This window comes from Erpetoichthys calabaricus, chromosome 12 (assembly GCF_900747795.2).
Source record: "Erpetoichthys calabaricus chromosome 12, fErpCal1.3, whole genome shotgun sequence".
NCBI classification, from domain to species: Eukaryota; Metazoa; Chordata; class Cladistia; order Polypteriformes; family Polypteridae; genus Erpetoichthys; species Erpetoichthys calabaricus.
In genome coordinates, this window is record NC_041405.2 from 153,613,470 (window position 1) to 153,632,404 (window position 18,935).

Genomic DNA, 18,935 nt, shown 5'->3' on the forward strand with positions numbered 1-18,935 from the left:
GCAGCTCTATCCTTAGCACCCTTCTCTCAATATACCCAGCATCTCTCCTCTGCACATGTCCAAACCAACGCAATCTCACCTCTCTGACTTTGTCTCCCAAACGTCCAACCTGAGCTGACCCTCTAATGTCCTCATTTCTAATCCTGTCCATCCTCGTCACACCCAATGCAAATCTTAGCATCTTTAACTCTGCCACCTCCAGCTCTGTTTCCTGCTTTCTGGTCAGTGCCACCATCTCCAGTCCATATAACATAGCTGGTCTCACTAACATCCTCTAGAAGTCCTGTAGGGTATCTTAATAAACTTGGGAATTCATTTTTCCTTCAGTGTTGGAAAGCTGACTAATACCTTCTGCGTTTTCGTCTTGAACAATTCAACTTTTGTTTCATCAGTCCACAAAACATTCTCTCAGTGGCCTTGTGGAGTGTCACGGTGGTCTTTTTTTTTTTTTTCCTCCTTCATGCCTGTTAAATGCTCTGCATATAGTACATTCATGAATGGAGATGTTCACCTGTCTCCATGGTTCCTTCAAGCCTTTAGCTGTTACTCTGGGGTTCTTCTTTACCTCATTGAGCCTTTTCAAGTTGTCTTGGCTGGCACCGCCTTTTACTAAACCATCTCCATTTACACTCAATCTGTGTAACTGTGGACAGATGTTTATCTAAACTCTTTGAGATGACTTTCTAACCCTTTCCAGCTTTCCGGCAATTCTTGATCAAAGATCTGCTGAGATTTCTTTCTTTCTTTTTTGTTTTTACAAGGACCATTTCGCATCAGCAGATGATACTTGTGAGTTGCAAACTTGTAATGTCTGAGTCGTTTCTATTAGTCAAAGTATCTTTAGCGTACAGTCGTGGCCAAAGGTTTTGAGAATGACCCAAGTGTTGGTTTTCACAAAGTTTGCTGCTTCAGTGTTTTTAGATCTTTTTGTCAGATGTTTCTCTGGTACACTGAAGTAGAATTACAAGCATTTCAGAAGTTCCAAAGGCTTTTATGGACAATGACATGAAGTTTATGCAAAGAGTCCATATTTGCAGTGCTGACCCTTCTTTCTTTTTCAAGACCTCTGTAATTTGCCTTGGCAGGCTGGCAATCAACTTCTGGGCCCAATCCTGACTGATGGTAGCCCATTCTTGTAGAACCAATGCTTGGAGTTTGTCAGAATTGGTGATGCCTCTTGAGGATTGACCACAAGTTCTCAATGGGAGTTTCCTGGCCATAGACCCCAAATTTCGATGTTTTGCTCCCCAAGCCACTTAGTTCTCACTTTTGCCTTATGGCCCAATGCTCCATCATGCTGGATTGTTCATTGTTGGTCACCAAACTGTTCTTGGATGGTTGGCAGAAGTTGATCTCAGAGGATGTTTTGGTCCCATTCTTTATTCTTGGCTATGTTCTTAGGCCAATTTGTGAGTGAGCCCACTGCCTTGGCTGACATGAATGGTCTCAGGACGCTTTCCTGTTTGCATGACACAGGACTGATGGTAGTGCCACTCACCTTTTCTTCTTTCCAGATGCCCCCAAACAATGGGATTCATCCAAGAAAATGACTCGACCCCAGCAGTCCTCTGCAGCCCAATCCCAGAATATCAGTCCATCCCTGATGTGTTTGTTGGCTTCTTTGCTGCCCTTCTTGACACCCACCAGGCCATCCTCCATAAGTCTTCACCTCACTCACACCTGCCTGCTGCTATTCCTGAGCAAGTTCTGCCCTGGTGGTGCCCACTGATCCACTTTAGGAGATGCTCCTATTGCTTGCTGGACTTTCTTGGGTGCCCTGAAGCCTTCTTCACAACAGCAGCGGAAATAGGTGTTTTGGAATGAAGTTCATTTTATGGCAAAGAAGGACTTTGCAACAATACAATAAAGCGTGCCCATGTGTTAAGACGGCCCTGACTGTGAGTGCTGTTCAGATTGGAGGTAGACCATCTGCGTTTTTCCCAGTTGATTCTGAGGGTCTTCAGGGGGGTGTTTTACTCCTACTCTGTTCAATGCTTTCATGGACTGGGTGTTTGGCAGGGTCTTGAGGTCCAGCAGATGGGGGGCATCTATTGGTGAAGAAAGATACACGGATCTCGATTTTGCTGACGATGCTGTGATCTTCGTGGAGTCAATGAAGTCTCTGATCGGGGCTATCCAGAAACTGAGTGAGGAGTCTGAGAGTCTGGGCCTACGAGTGTCCTGATAAAAACCAAAGAGCCAGGCCTTTAATGACCTCTTGGGCACGGCCATCAGCAGTGTGTCTGTCTGCAGAGAGAGTGTTGACTTCATCAAGAGGTTTACTTACCTCGGCAGTGACATCCATGACTCTTCCTGTGAAGTCAGTAGACGGATTGGGAGAGCATGAGGGGGTCACCTTAAAGGGGTGTGTGGCACTCCTGATATCTGCAAAAGGACAAAGGTCTTTAGAGTCCTGGTGCTTCCTGTTTTGTGAGACATGGACGTTATTCAGTGACCTGAGACGAAGACTGAACTCCTTCATGTGTGTCTCTTCAGAGAATCCTTGGGTCACGCTGGTGTGACTTTGTGTGGCTCATGGAGTCCCGAATGAGGCACATGACCTGCATTGTGAGGGAGAATCAGTTACGGCACTACGGCCATGTGATATAATTATCCGAGGGTGATCCGGCTCACAGGACTCTCATTGTTGGAGACCTGAGCAGCTGGACGAGGCCAAGGGGACGCCCACCTAATACCTGGCTGTGGCAGACAGAGTGTCATTTCCATCTATTTTAATGGTCAGGGTGGGACTGGACCGCATGTCCACCAAGGGGTTTGCCAACCAGGACCCCAAGCCGTTTGGCCGTGTGGTGGGTATGGCGACACGCTGTAGCAGTGCATGTTCCCCGACCTGACCTGACCTGACCAGATTGAGATGGTGACTTTAAAATGACAGAACACAGGGACACAGTTGGAAACTTGTTACAAGGTAAATTTCCCACAAACATCAGGAAGTTTTTCTTTACGCAGAGAACCACAGACACTTGGAATAAGCGACCAAGTAGTGTGGTAGACATCAGGATTTTAGAGACCTCCAAAACTTGAGTTGATGTTATTTCAGAAGATTGAAGTGGACAGGACTGGTGAGCTTGTTGGTCTGCGTGGCCTGTGCTCATCCAGATGTCTCTAATGTTCTAACAGAACCTCAGTGTGTGCTCCCCCTCAGTTCTGTTTTCGCTGACTCACCAGGCTCAAATGAACATTCTGAGACGTGCCACCCCTCCCTTCCCCACCCCTTTGCTACTCGGGGTCATCTGAAATGAAAGAACAATCAGGACATTCCACTTTTGTGATTCACAAGTGTTGGACCCAAATTGAGATAAGTCCCATGAGAGGTTGGCAATAAGCCCACGGCTAACGCATCCAAAATCCACCCTCTTGCTCAAGACTCAAAAAATAAACTCATGATAAACGTGTAGTCCTGCTCCACTTAGCGACACCAGTTTGGTCCAACCTGACTCTCGAGAAGGTCACTGAAGAACAACCACCTCAGTCGCCAGCTCCATCTGCAGTACTTTACACCTTATCAGCTTGACGTCCTGCCAGCGGGAGCGAACAAAAATAGCAAAGAGCGTTCATTCGCTAGTTTGGTCATCTCTGTCTGCTTAGTGTGACTTCCGCCTACTAGACCGTAACCTCCAGAGAGCCACAAAAATCACACCAGGAAGAACAACAACAAGCTGAGCAGGCCTGGCCATCTTACTGCCACCTACAAGCCTGCAACTGACAGCAGCAGCAGCTCTCTGTTAACCAAAGCACACGTTCTTCTGTGCGTATTTGGGGGGGGGGGCTGTGTTAATATATGTAAACATACACTGGTTTACTGTGTTAAATATACGTCATAAATTTAGATTACTTAAGTTACTAATCAAATGAGCCTTTCAGAAGAGGCGAGAAATCAAATTATAACCGAATCAAAACAAAGAGAGAAAAAAAACAAAGATCAACCCGTGTTCTGCCAGGTCAGTAAAGGGGCATCCAGTAAGCTCTCACCACTGGCCCGTGACGGATGCCATATCAGTTTCAGCCTCAGCTAGAATCTGCTCCTCTGGCAGACATGGAAAAATAAATAGAGGTTATAGAATATGGGATCTTTCTGGAAAAAAGAGAAAACACTTGTCTGGTCATCTTACAAGGTCAGTTCAAAGAGTCCACTCACGGTCAGCAATGAGGCGTCAAACCATCCAGAGTGAGGGAAAAAAAACAAAAAACCAAGCTTGGCCATTTATACTTCTAGTCTTTAAATAGCAAGAATGCACTCTTAGATGTCAGGCCAGGCACTTCAGCCACTTTAAAGTCATTAGGAGAGACACTGAGATAACATCGTGAGCCTCCGTCACAGGCAAAATGTGACTTTAGGCAGAAACTTCAAAGCAGAACACGCTGAGGAGGAGAGCTGAGGGCAGAAAGACGTAAATCAGTGAAAAGGAAAATAGACGTGAAAGACCACCGCATACAGCAGACAGAGGAGGAAGGTGTAAAGATAGAAACATTCATGTGAAAGGCACTATATAATAGATAGATAGATAGATAGATAGATAGATAGATAGATAGATAGATAGATAGATAGATAGATAGATAGATAGATAGATAGATAGATAGATAGATAGATAGATAGATAGATAGATAGATACTGTGGAACCTGGCCCGGACACAGACAGACGGACATCGTTGGTTTACCCACAACACATTTATTTATAACTATTTACAAGTATTCTACACGCACAAACTCCAGTGCCACGGCACCAATCACCCCCCCGCACTTCCGGGTGTGGCGGAAGTGCTGAGGTCCAGGGCTCCGTATGCATCAAGGCGCCCCCTGGCAGTGCACATGGGCCCCTACAAGACTGAGCTTCAAAGCTCTGTACCTGTGGTCCCCCAAGCAACCAGGACAGTCGACCCCTCGTGGTCTGGAGGAGGCGCAAGCCCTCCTCCGGTCCTCCTGGGCGTCCCGGCTGGGTACCAACCCCAGCCGCATGCCACAATAGATAGATAGATATGAAAGTCACTATATGATAGATAGATGATATGAAAGGCATTATTTGATAGATAGATATTGAAAGGTACTATATGATAGATGGATAGATGGTATGAAAGGCACTATATGATAGATAGATAGATAGATAGATAGATAGATAGATAGATAGATAGATAGATAGATAGATAGATAGATAGATAGATATGAAAGTCACTATATGATAGATGATATGAAAGGCATTATTTGATAGATAGATATTGAAAGGTACTATATGATAGATGGATAGATGGTATGAAAGGCACTATATGATAGATAGATAGATAGATAGATAGATAGATAGATAGATAGATAGATAGATAGATAGATAGATAGATAGATAGATAGATATGAAAGGCACTATATGATAGATGGATAATATGAAAGGCACTATATGGTAGATAGATATGAAGGCACTATATGATAGATAGATGGATGATATGAAAGGCATTATTTGATGGATAGATAGATGGTATGAAAGGTACTATGTGATAGATAGATAGATAGATAGATAGATAGATAGATAGATAGATAGATAGATAGATAGATAGATAGATAGATAGATAGATAGATGATATGAAAGGCACTATATGATAGATAGATAGAGTAATAATGAGGGAACTTCACAAAAATTGCTTCATCAGATAGATTGATTGTTGTGAAAGGAACTTTGTAATAGACAGACCCTATCTATCTATCTATCTATCTATCTATCTATCTATCTATCTATCTATCTATCTATCTATCTATCTATCTATCTATCTATCTATCTATCTATCTATCTATCTATCTATCTATCTATCTATCTATCTATCTATCATATAGTGCCTTTCCTATCTATCTATCTATCTATCTATCTATCTATCTATCTATCTATCTATCTATCTATCTATCTATCATATAGTGCCTTTCATATCTATTTATATATTTATCTATTATAGTGCCTTTCACATCTATCCATCTATCTGTCAATGTATCTAAACACACAGAGGATAGAAAACAGAAACGTGTGGAGAAATGCATCTCTCAAATAAAAACAAACTAAGATGACTCCAACTGCAGCCCCCCAGCAGGTCATTCACTGAACGCCATATTCTCCCAGTGGTCAGTACTTGCGTCCAGTGCAGAAAATTAATTAACTGCTGTGCAGTGGTATGAAATAAAATGTCGAAAGCCCCCATTTGAGTGTGACCTCCCAAGCCTACTTCAAGATCACTACAAGCACTGCTCCTCAGCGGTCAGCACTGACCATGTGAGGTCATCCTGCTCTTCTCCACCCACCTTACTCAGAACACAAAAGAAGCCAAGAGCACACCCTGCCCATGCTAGGGGATCAGCACGTCACCGATACTCCACTGAAGACCTCCCTATAAAGTAAGCAAAGCCACACACCTGCACGAAGCTGACCTTTATCTTCAACAGTTGCCGGTCGAAGGCTGGACCCCAGTCACAGCTGTCGTGCCGCCCCGTCCTGTGCCGCCTGCACTGGCGTGAAGTGTCTGCCGTGGTTGTTGTGTGAAGCCCAAGTCACATGCAGCCTCCTCCTTTCCCCTTATAAAGGAAGTTTAGGGCTGAGGTGGCCAGCGAGATAAAAAAGCTTGTCATGTTGGCGGAGGACGGTGTGAGGAAGGGGCTTGGCTGGACGGCATGTAAGTTGAGCTGCTGCCACAGGCCAGACGGGGGCTTGCTATTGGTCACCGGTTGACAAGAAAATAAAAAAGAAAGACAAAGGCTTCTCTGTGTGCCTGCACCTATCCTGACCCTAGGGGTACTCACTGGCTTACACAGGCGGCCGACTGGTGGGTTGTCAAGATGACTTTAATGTGGTAAACCCCATAAACCTATTGTTTGCCTTGATGATCTTTGACTGGTAATAATATTCCATGTTGTAATCTCTTTTAATCTGGTGACACTTTACCATTAGGACCACCTATAGTGGTGTGCTGTTATAGATAGACAGACAGATAGACTGACAAGTGGCACCAGTTTATAAAGTGCATGTATTCAGGGGTGGGGGGGGGGGGTTGATGTGTTTTTGATGCTATTTTTGTAAAAATTGATCTATTTGTATGGAATGTTGTGTGATTTCAAAAAAATCAATAAAATTAATTAAAAAACGAAATAAAGTGCATCTATTTGTCAGTTACTTAAATGTAACACAACCTCAATAAAACTTTTCTTTGGTATTAATTTTGACTTACAATTAATTCGACTTCTTAGACCCCTTCACTCTCTGCATGCTTTATTGTTAGCAGATTTATTTCATAAATGGACAAATTTGCCCTTTTTGCCTATCAATCTCCACTCAACAGCCCATAATGACAAAGTGAAGACATGTTGTCTGAAAGGTTTGTGAATTTATTAAAAATAAAAAAACTGAACTCTCTCATTCCTTGAAGTATTCAGACCCTTTAAACTTTCCTTTATAGAAGCTCTTTTGGCAGCCAGCATTTAAGTGTCAAGTCTTCGCGGGTAAATCTCTACGAGCTTTGCACCCCTGGATTTGCACTTTTTATTCCATTCTTGCTGGCAGGTCCTCCGTTTTCAGAACGGTTTGTAAATTTATTAAAAATCAAAAAAACTGAACTCTTTTGTTCCTAAAAGTATTCGGACCCTTTGCTGTGCTCAGGTGCCCCCTGTTTGCTTTAATTCTCCTTGAGATGTTTCTAGAACTTGATTGGGGTTCACTATTGGCAACCTGAATTGATAGGTACACTTCTCCCTTTCTAAATGATGTCCAGAGTATAGAAGGTCCTGCAATTGATGTTGTTATGTCAGGACACAAAACCAGGCTATGAAGTCCAAGGAACTCTCTGTGGACCTCCACGATCAGACTGTGGTGAGGCAAAGATCAGGGTGAGGAGATATTGGAACTGATTTTAACACACACCATACAGTGCAACCTGGACATGCCATCAGTGATGGTCATCGGGTGTGTCGGGTTTTTCAACATCATACTCCCTCAGCCAGGGGTGATCAGCCCCCGACTTGTGTGCAGGTAGCTTACACTCGCCGGCCACTTTATTAGGCACCCCTTGTTGGACCCCTTTTTGCCTTCAGAGCTGCAGTAATTCTTCATTCATAGATTCAACAAGGTGCTGGAAACATTCCTCAGGGATTCTGCTCCATATTGACATGATGGCATCACACAGTTGCTGCAGATTTGCCAGCTGCACATCCATGATACGAATCTCCCATCCCACCGCATCCCAATGGTGCTCCACTGGACTGAGATCTGGTGACTGTAGAGGCCATTTGAGTCCAGTGAACCCATTGTCATGTTCAAGACACCAGTCTGAGATGATTTGAGCTTCGTGACATTGTTAATTATCCTGCTGGAAGGAGCCATCAGAAGATGAGTACACTGCGGTCATAAACGGATGGACGTGGTCAGCAACAACACTCAGGTAAGCGGTGGCATTTAAATGATGCTCAGTTGGTACTAAGGGGCCCAAAGTGTGCCAACAGAATATCCCCCACACCATCACACCACCAGCCTGAACTGCTGATACAAGGCAGGATGGACCCCTGCTTTCATGTTGCTGACACCAATTTCTGACCCAACCATCCGAATGTCGCAGCAGAAATCGAGATTCGTCAGACCAGGTGACATTTGTCCAATCTTCTATTGTCCAGTCTTGGTGAGCTTGTTGAATTGTAGCCTCAGTTGCCTGTCCTTAGGTGACAGGAGTGTCACCCGGTGTGGTCTCCTGCTGCTGTAGCCCACCTGCTTCAAGGTTCGACATGTGTGTTCAGAGATGCTCTTCTGCATACCTCGGCTGAGTTCCTGTTGCCTTTCTGTCAGCTTAAACCAGTCTGGCGATTCTTCTCTTCTGACCTCTGGCATCAACAAGGCCCACAGAACTGGATATTTTCCATTTTTTGGACCATTCTCTGTAAACGCTAGAGATGGTTTTGTGTGAAAATCCCAGCAGATCAGCAGTTTCTGAAATACTCAGACCAGCCAGTCCGGCACCAACCACCATGCCACGTTCAAAGTCACTTCAGTTCCCTTTCTTCCTCATTCTGATGTTCAGTTTGAACTTCAGCAGGTCATCTTGACAACATCTACAGGCCAAAATGCATTGAGGTGCTGCCATGTGATTGGCTGATTAGATATTTGTGTTAACGAGCAGTTGAGCAGGTGTACCTAATAAAGTGGCCAGTGAGTGTATGTGGTCCACAGATCACTCCACAGCCATCTTGATGTCCTCTCAGTGGCATCATTGATGTTCCTGATGGCCCTCTTATCATGCCATCTCCTGATCCCCAGCTCCTTGCGAGTCCTTCAGAGCGACTGACTGGCAAGTCCTCGGCAGAAGACCTCGATATTGTAGAAACATTCTTCCATCTCCTGCACCTCTGGTGAACAGCCTGAGGTTTCCAGGATCCACATCTTCATCAAACTGGCGCCACTCCTTCTCCTTGTTAGCGGCCAGACCAATTAACCAGGCGATGCTCTGAATGCCACGTGTGGGGCACGGAGGGACCGGGCACTGTGGGGTGACGCCGGGGCGGCCACTTCCTGAGGTCTCACCAGGTACTGGAGCTGTGTGTTGCACCACTTGCTTTCCAGTCAAGCATTTCATTCTAACTGGTGGACCTTCAGATAAAACCATTTCTAAAGATTTGAGTGTTTGCGGGAGCAGAGCAGCCTCAGTAATTGTGAAATGGAAAAAGTTTGGAACCAGCAGGATTCTTCCTAGAGTTGGCCATCCAGGCAAACTGAGTAACGGGGCAAGAAGGGCCTTGGACAGGGAGGTGACCGGGGACACAAGTGCTCACTTCTAACAGGACTTAAGACAGCTTCCTGTCAGAGAACCTGTCAGAAGGACATCACCTCAGTCGTCAGCTGAATCGACATTACGCCTTATCACCTTGACGTCCTGCCAGCGGGAGCGAACAACAAGAGGAAAGAGCAGTCACTCCATACGTCGGACATTTATGGAAAAGTGGGCATAAGACAGCTGACTTGGACTCAAAGAGCATGAGACAAAAATGATTCTTGCGTCTGAGGGGATACAAATTATAATCCTTGGGCAGAAATATATCTTGAGAAGAGCAGCCACGGCTTATCTCTAACTGTGATGCATGGTGGTGGCAGCCTCACGCTATGGTGGTGCAGGGACAGGGACACTGGACAGAACTGAGGGAAGGATGAATACCACCAAATACAGGGAGTGGTCCTCAAAGAAAACCCGCTCCACTGTGCCCATGCCATCAGACTGGAGTAACAGTTCACCCTTCAGTATGACAATGACCTGAAGAATACGGCCCAGACAACACTGCAGTGGCTTTGGGACAAGATTCTGTGTGTCCTGGAGTGGCCCAACCAAAACCCTGAGTGAAACCCAAAAGAACACCCATGTGTGGAGAAACCTGAAGATGGCAGCCGCCAGACGTTCCCATACAATCTAATGGAGCTTGACAGGATCTGCCAGGAAGAATGGGATAAACTGCCCAAATCCAGGGGTGCAAAGCTTGTTGAGAGACTTACCCAAAAGGACTCAATGCAGCAACTGCTGCCAAAGTGGCTTCTACAAGTGACTGGATCTGAATATTTCTATGAATGAGAGATTTCGGTTCTTGATTTTCTTAATACATTTGCGAACACTTCTGAAAAACTGTCTTCACTTTGTCATTATGGGTTACTGAATGTAGATTGATGGGCAGAAATGGCAAATTTATCCACTTAAAATGAAATCTACAGCTCAAGAAAGTGTTAAGAAAGTGAAGGGATCTGAAGACTTTCTGAATCCAGCTTATAAAGAATTAATAATAATAACAGGACCTACCATTAATACATCTATTACTCAGTTAAAGCAACATACTATGACTTTATATTGGGTCTGTTTTTGTTATTCATCCTAATATGAGGACAAATGTCTGTGTGTCTCTGTGTTTCACTTCTGTTATATGCCATTTGGTATGGGATTCATAAATGCAGTGCATACACCATCTGTTGGAATGACAAACACAATGTGTCTTATTACTATATACATTACAAAATACATTCACAAAGATGGTGCACTGCAAAAGGTGTGATTTGATTATTTAGATTTCCACCCACATTAGACGGGGTATCACATCTAGTCCACCTTAGTGAAAGGATAAGTGCCTGTGTGTCTGTCTGGTTGCTAAGCCTCTGTCATTCCAGCAGATGGCATATCACAAAGATTTGTATTAAGGAAATGCTTTCCATTTGTCATTCCCACAGATGGTGCATCACAAACAATAACACTGCTTTTACAAATTCCATACCAAATGGCAAAATGCATTGTATTTGTCTTTCCAACAGATGGCACATAATAAACATTAACACTGCTTTTACAAATCCCATACCAAATGGCATATAACAGAGATATATGCATTGCATTTAATAATAATAATAGGCCTAATAGTAATAATAATAATTCATTACATTTAAATAGTGCTTTTCTCACTACTCAAAGCGCTACCACACAGGGAGGACCCAGGATGCGAACCCATGATCTTCTAACTGCAAGGTAGTCACACTACCACTTTACGAATCCTATAACAAATGGCAATATGCATTGCATTTGTCTTTCCAATAGATGTAGATGATGCATCACAAACATTTGTAGTAATGCATTTTATTTCTACAAATGTTTATGATGCTTCATTTGTTGGAATGACAAATGCAGTACATTTTATTATTTCATGCATTACAAAATACATTATAATAGATCGTGCACTGCAAACTGTTAACACTAAATACACTGAGGTCTGCATTGATTACCTAGATTTCCAACTGTCTTAGATAGGGTAGCAAAGCCAGTCCATCTTAATAAAATAATAATAATAATTCTTTGCATTTATATAGTGCTTTTCTCACTACTCAAAGCGCTCAGCAATTGCAGGTTAAGGGCCTCGCTCAAGGGCCCAACAGAGCAGAGTCTCTATTGGCATGTACGGGATTCGAACCGGCAACCTTCTGATTGCCAGTGCAGATCCCTAACCTCAGAGCCACAACTCCCCACTAGGGGGCCCCCTCCCAATGTGTTAAAGAGTTTCACATGGAATCCAGTGCGACCCGCAAGATATTTTTCTAAAAATGAAAAGATTTTATTCCTTTCTTTCATTCTTTCTTTGCAATTTTCAATTGAGAGCCACAATCTTTTTCAGCACCAAGTAAGAGCCAACCCTAGAAGGGGAACCAATCAACGTATGCCAGGATTATTATTAGTAGTATGTATTATCACTCTGAGCATGGGAAAGGTGCTATATAAATAAAATGTATTATTAGTGCATGGGAAAGGCACTATATAAAAAAAATGTATTATTAGTGCATGGGAAAGGCACTGTATAATTAAAATGTATTATTAATGCAAGGGAAAGGTGCTATATAATTAAAATATATTATTAATGCATGAAAAAGGCGTTATATAATTAATGTATTATTACTAGTAGCATATATTATCACCTTGAGCATGGGAAAGGCGCTATATAAATAAAATGTATTATTAGTGCATGGGAAAGGCGCTATATAATTAAAATGTATTATTAATGCATGGGAATGGCGCTATATAATTAAAATGTATTATTAGTGCATGGGAAAGTCGCTATATAATTAAAATGTATTATTATTAGTAGTAGCACATATTATCGTCTTGAGCATGGGAAAGGCACTATATAAATAAAATGTATTTGTAGTGCATGGAAAAGGCACTATATAATTAAAATGTATTATTAATGCATGGGAAAGGCGCTATATAATTAAAATGTATTAATATTAGTAGTATATATTATCACCTTGAGCATGGGAAAGGCACTATATAAATAAAATGTATTATTAGTGCATGGGAAAGGCGCTATATAATTAAAATGTATTATTAATGCATGGGAAAGGTGCTACATAATTTAACTGTATTAATATTAGTAGTATATTTATCACCTTGAGCATGGGAATGGCACTATATAATTAACATGTATTATTAGTGCATGGGAAAGTCGCTATATAATTAAAATGTATTATTATTAGTAGTAGCACATATTATCGTCTTGAGCATGGGAAAGGCACTATATAAATAAAATGTATTTGTAGTGCATGGAAAAGGCACTATATAATTAAAATGTATTATTAATGCATGGGAAAGGCGCTATATAATTAAAATGTATTAATATTAGTAGTATATATTATCACCTTGAGCAAGAGAAAGGCACTATATAAATAAAATGTATTATTAGTGCATGGGAAAGGCACTATACAAATAAAATGTTTTAGTAGCATATATTATTGCTTTGAGCTTGGGAAAGGCACTATATAAATAAAAAGTATTGGTAGTAGTATATATTTACTGATTATTACGAAATATTTTTATTTGCATCAGTATTGGTATTTACCTATGAATCATTATCACGATATATTTTTGTTAATTTCCCAGATCCTTTAATCCAAAATGTGCCAGGTGTCTTGGGTGGGAGATTTGTTTGAAAGTCCTCACATTTCTCACAAACATGTGCACACACACACACACACACACACACACACACACACGCACACACACACACACACACACACACACACGCACTCACATCCTCCTTAAATCTAGAAGTTTCCTGAAGGGAAACAGACACCCTGCCTCTCTGTCGGCCTCTTCCCCTCACAGCAGTGCCCCACAGGATCAGTCCCATTGTCTTTTCTTCAGAAAACATGCTGCTCCCTTCCAGTAAAACCATTACAACACCGGAGATGGCTTCCTGGCCGGCAGGGGGATGTGCGTGTGTGTGTTGTGTGGGGGAGTTATACAAGGAAAACCAAAGTTAAGAGCACATTCTGAAGGGCGCTGTGCACTGCAAGTTGGTGAAGGACGGTAACTTGCTGAAATGAAATGGTCCAACATTTTCTGACAAAATGAATGTCAACAAGAACAATACGCCATAACCACAAGTCCAGGACACTTAAAAGTGCAGCTTGACGGATTAACAAATCTCATCAAGGCTGCTGAACAGGAATTGACTTGCACCGTCTCCCAGAAGTCTTAAGGTGCTTTCCCACTGCGGGAACTCAGTTTTCAGGAACCACCGAGTTCCTGTTCGCTGAAGGCCCTTCGCCACTGCTGGTCACTGGTTACTCTACTTTTGTGTGTTGTGTTCCCACTGCACAACAGGAACTGGAAACTTCAAGCAAAATATGTGACAAGCAAAGAAGAGTGACGCAGTGTGACATGTTTGGACGTTTTATGGGCTGGAGTCTCCCCTCACCTGCCTTATTGCATTGAAGCAATCACAACTTTTTTGGGTATGGGGGGGCACACCCCCCCCCCCCCCTTATGGCTTTGATGTAGGCGGAGTGTTGGCTCTGAGGCTAGGGATCTGCACTGGCAATCGGAAGGTTGCCAGTTCGAGTCCCGTAAATGCCAATAGGGACTCTGCTCTGTTGGTCCCTCGAGCAAGGCCCTTAACCTGCAATTGCTGAGGGCTTAGAATAGTGAGAAAAGTGCTATATAAATGCAAAGAATTATTATTATTATTATTATTATTATTGTGCATGGGGCGGTACACTAAGAATGCAGCAACGTCCCTGTAGCAGGGAGATAAGTGTCTGTATGTCTCTCTGTGTACCCATCTGGTTGCTATTTACTGTATGTGTCATTCAAAAGATGGCACATTACAAAAATTTTTTGCAATAAAATGCATTGAATTTGTCATTCCAACAGATGGTACGCCACAAATATTAACACTGCTTTTATGAACACCACACCACATGGTATATAACAGAGACATGTGCATTGTATTTGTCATTCCAACAAATGGTGCATCATACATTACCACTGCTTTTACAAACACCATACCAAATGGTGTATAACAGAGACACATGCATTGTTTTTGTAATTTCAACAGATGCTGTATCACAAACATTACAACTGCTTTTATGAACACCATACCAAACAGCATATAAAAGCGACATCTGCATTGTATTTGTCATTCCAACAGATGGTGCAACACAAACATTATCACTGCTTTTATAAACATCATACCAAATGGCATATAAAAGAGACATATGCATTGCATTTGTTATTCCAACAGATGTTGCATTAACATTACCACTGCTTTTACAAACACCATACCAAATGGTGTATAACAGAGGCACATGCACTGTTTTTGTCATTCCAACAGAGGGTGCATCACAAACATTACAACTGCTTTAATGAACACCATACCAAATGGCATATAAAAGGGACATCTGCATTGTATTTGTCATTCCAACAGATGGTGCATCACAAACATTACCACTGCTTTTACAAACACCATACCAAATGGTGTATAACAGAGACACATGCACTGTTTTTGTCATTCCAACAGAGGGTGCATCACAAACATTACAACTGCTTTAATGAACACCATACCAAATGGCATATAAAAGAGACATCTGCACTGTTTTTGTCATTCCAACAGATGGTGCAACATAAACATTACCACTGCTTTTATGAAAGAGACATATGCATTGCGTGGTACACTATAAACATTAACGCTGAGGTCTACGTAGCTTACTTTGATTTCAAACCATCTTAGATGGGTAGCACAGCCAGTGACATAGAAATGAGACGCAGCAACAAGACGGACACACAGATACACAGACACTGATCCCTTTATAAAGGTGGATTGATCATTTGGTGTCAATGGTTACTTTTCTTTAGGTTATTATTGGATACCACTCTGCTGGGCATAGTTTCAAAAATGTTATTATTTAAGAAAATTAAACAATTAGTCAGAGACCCTCCACCATTGACGCACAAGTCTGGTGTTCTTTTCTTTGAGAGCCTCATGTTTACATCTGTGGACACGGAGCTGATGTGACTTTTTAAAAAACTCCAGTGTTGTCTGATCTGTCCAAAGGACATTCTCCCAGAAGCATTGTGGCTTCTCAGTGTGCGTTTTAGCAAATTCCAGCCTGGCGTTTTGATGTGGAGTCCTCCATTGAGCCCACTGTCACAGTAACAGATGGTGTGATCAGGCACTTTGACCTTGGAGTTCAGCTCGTGTCTCTTTCTCTTTTGGAAGTTGTCCTTGACTTTTTGTCTGCCATTCTCACTCTCCTTCTACCCTTTTGGGGTTTCCTCTTGCAGTCACATCCAAGGAGGTAGCTACAATCCTGTGGACCTTCAGCTCCTTCATAATATTTGCAACTGTCGTCACAGGAGCGTCAAGCTGCTTGGAGATGGTGGTCTTCTAGCCTTTGTCTCTCATTTTCTTTCCGATCTCTTCAGACAAATCCCTCCTTTGTTTTCTGTGCTCCATTGTTCAGTGTGGGACACCAAACAGCAGAGGGACGACTTTTCTCCATTTAAATCGTCTGACTGCACGATTAGAGACGTGAGTGATACGAACTCAAGAAAACAGCTGGTTTGAAAAATCTCTCCAATCCAATGATTTAGGGTCTTTTCTAAGGTGCACCCCACAAATGTGTCAGGCCATTTTGTGAAGATCTTTGTAGAATAAGCAACACCTGATCTCTCGTCACGGGTGGCACGGTGGCGCAGTGGGTAGCGCTGCTGCCTCACAGTTAGGTCCTCCCTGCGTGGAGTTTGCATGTTCTCCCCGTGTCTGCGTGGGTTTCCTCCCACAGTCCAAAGACATGCAGGTTAGGTGCATTGGTGATCCTACATTATCCCGTGTATGTGCTTGGTGTGTGTGTGCCCTGTGGTGGGCTGGCGCCCTGCCCAGGGTTTGTTTCCTGCCTTGCGCCCTGTGTTGGCTGGGATTGGCTCCAGCAGACCCCCGTGACCCTGTAGTTAGGATATAATGGGTTGGATAATGCATGGATGGATGATCGCTCGTCACACTTGCTCGATGGCACATCAAAGGCATGCAGGGGACACAGGGGACAATGGCTTTTCATTGGCGTCACTTTTCAATGAGCTGTAAGAGGAGCATACGTGTTTACAACGAATTAGGCGGGTGGCTTTAATATTGTATTTAATAAATCAGAAACTGACAATTAGATGAAGTAAATAAAAAGGTAACACACTCCAACTTTCATATCAGTTAACTTAGTCGCCGGACGCGTCTGAATATTAAAATTTCTAACTTATTGCTCGATGGAATACGATAATAAATTAAAGCAACGTTAATAAGGAGAAGCTGGTGGAGGCTGATGGTTATCAAAACAGCGAAGTGCAGGCTGATGGCTAACAGAGCAGCGAAGTTGGCACCCCAGTTACAATCCGAATGCCCTCAGAGATGGCATTCACTGTGGATCATTTTAAAAACCCAGTTGGATTTATCTCCTTTGACTTTTTCCGACCTAAGAGAACAGACTGGAATCTGCTGGAATGAGCGACACTTTTTAAGAATCAATACGTTACTGTTACTCCCACCCAGAATGCCCCCTCCCTGTAAGCTCCATGTGGCACGGCCACACAATGGGACACATTCAGGGCCAACAATGGGGTGTTTTTTCCCCCCTCGGATGTGCGTTTCTATGCCTCTCTTGTTTGCTGCTTCTCCACAAGAACACAAGTTCACAATTCAGAAACACCAAATCATAAATGACTGACGTACACACACACATACACAGGGTCAGAGACCCTGCTCGACAAGTTACGGGCGATGCCAACGAGTGACTCAGAAGATGACAATGTCACAATGAATGGCGGGGCAGCTGGGAGCCAACATCTGCATTCATCATAACCTCATCGTTTAGCTCCAGCATGAGTTTCACAAAATGCAGAGGTGGGACTGAGGTGGGAAGGGTGGGTAGGATGGGTGCAAATTGGGGGTGGGGAGGGGGGCATTCAACAGCAAAAAAAAAAAATCAGAGAACGGCATAAAACTTCACGTCCTTTGAAATTTGACCAACTTGAGAAAAATCAGCAAACCCACGTAATGGATGGTAGTTGCCAAAATGAAGTCTTCTTCTCACATGATGTCCAGCATCTCCAGGGGTACAACAGCAGCTACAAAAATAAGTTGCTGAATGTGAAAGGTGCGTCACCTCCGTCATCGGAATCCTTCATGAGTCCACGCGACTGAGATTTGAATCCTGGGAAGGGCTCCAACCTTTTGTTGAAAGACATGTACTCAACTCAAAGTTCTCACCAAGTCCATGGTGTTCACCTCCTTAGCCAAACGTCCATCACAAAAATTCCAGTTAGCCATTCGTTGGTCAAAATCACTACTGTTACCGTGTAGCGGGGCTACATAGTTAGTGTTGTCAGATGTTAGTACTGAGTGCGTCTCGTTTCCATTGTCCCGTTTGCTGTCTGTGTGTATCAGTAAATGCAGTCCCCGTGAAGCGGGATGGATGATGGAAGAAGACCACAGCCTCAAACCTGGAAAACACCTGTTCACTATTAATCAATTACAGCCGTCACAGGACTATTTAAGTAATCAGAGAGGAGAGAAGGAGACTTTTCATTTTCACGACCACGAGTCATCTGTACCTGCTGTATTCCACATCGCGCATTTTCATCCAGTTTGTTTTTCAATCCGCCGGACTTACTTCAACACCCTCATCACGAGAGACCCCGGGGTCGGACTTCATCATCCACCACGCACCGAAGATGCACAGTGAGGCTGCTCCATTTTGTTCCGGGAAAATCAAACGACTCATTTATCAGTAGTTCAGTCAACCGTATTCAGGACAGTTTTTATGACCAGACTCAAGTTCACATTCATTTCCGTATATCCTTCATTTTTTGTTATTTGTGTTGTTACATGTTACAGGGGCAAGGGAGGGTTTGTTGTATTTATATATGGTGGTGTCTCGTTGATGTGGTGGAGGGATAGTTATATGTTTATCTTTCTATTATTGCATTTGTCTTGTTTCATTTAATACATTTAATCAGTATAATTTTACATACCTGCTATTGTGTGTTTATATTTACACCGTCGATTGTGGGGAAAAGTCTAATTTGTTAGAGTTACGGCTTGATAGTTAGATTCATACTCCGTAAAT

The 18,935-nt window shown here is 42.8% G+C and overlaps 2 protein-coding genes across 3 annotated transcripts in view; one reads left to right on the forward strand and one right to left on the reverse strand.

Annotated features, from left to right (window-relative positions):
• The window catches only part of rps28 (ribosomal protein S28), an 892,132-nt gene that overhangs the window by 91,192 nt on the left and 782,005 nt on the right, over positions 1-18,935 (forward strand). The window lies entirely within an intron of this gene.
• kank3 (KN motif and ankyrin repeat domains 3) overlaps positions 1-18,935 on the reverse strand; it is a 131,669-nt gene that overhangs the window by 83,549 nt on the left and 29,185 nt on the right. The window contains exon 1 of one of the 2 annotated variants that reach the window (XM_051934978.1): positions 6,407-6,560. The exons of the other annotated variant lie outside the window; for it this stretch is intronic. The gene's annotated coding sequence lies outside the window, so the exon portion shown is untranslated. Of the gene's footprint in view, positions 1-6,406; positions 6,561-18,935 lie in introns of those variants that run through there. 2 annotated transcript variants of the gene reach the window in all.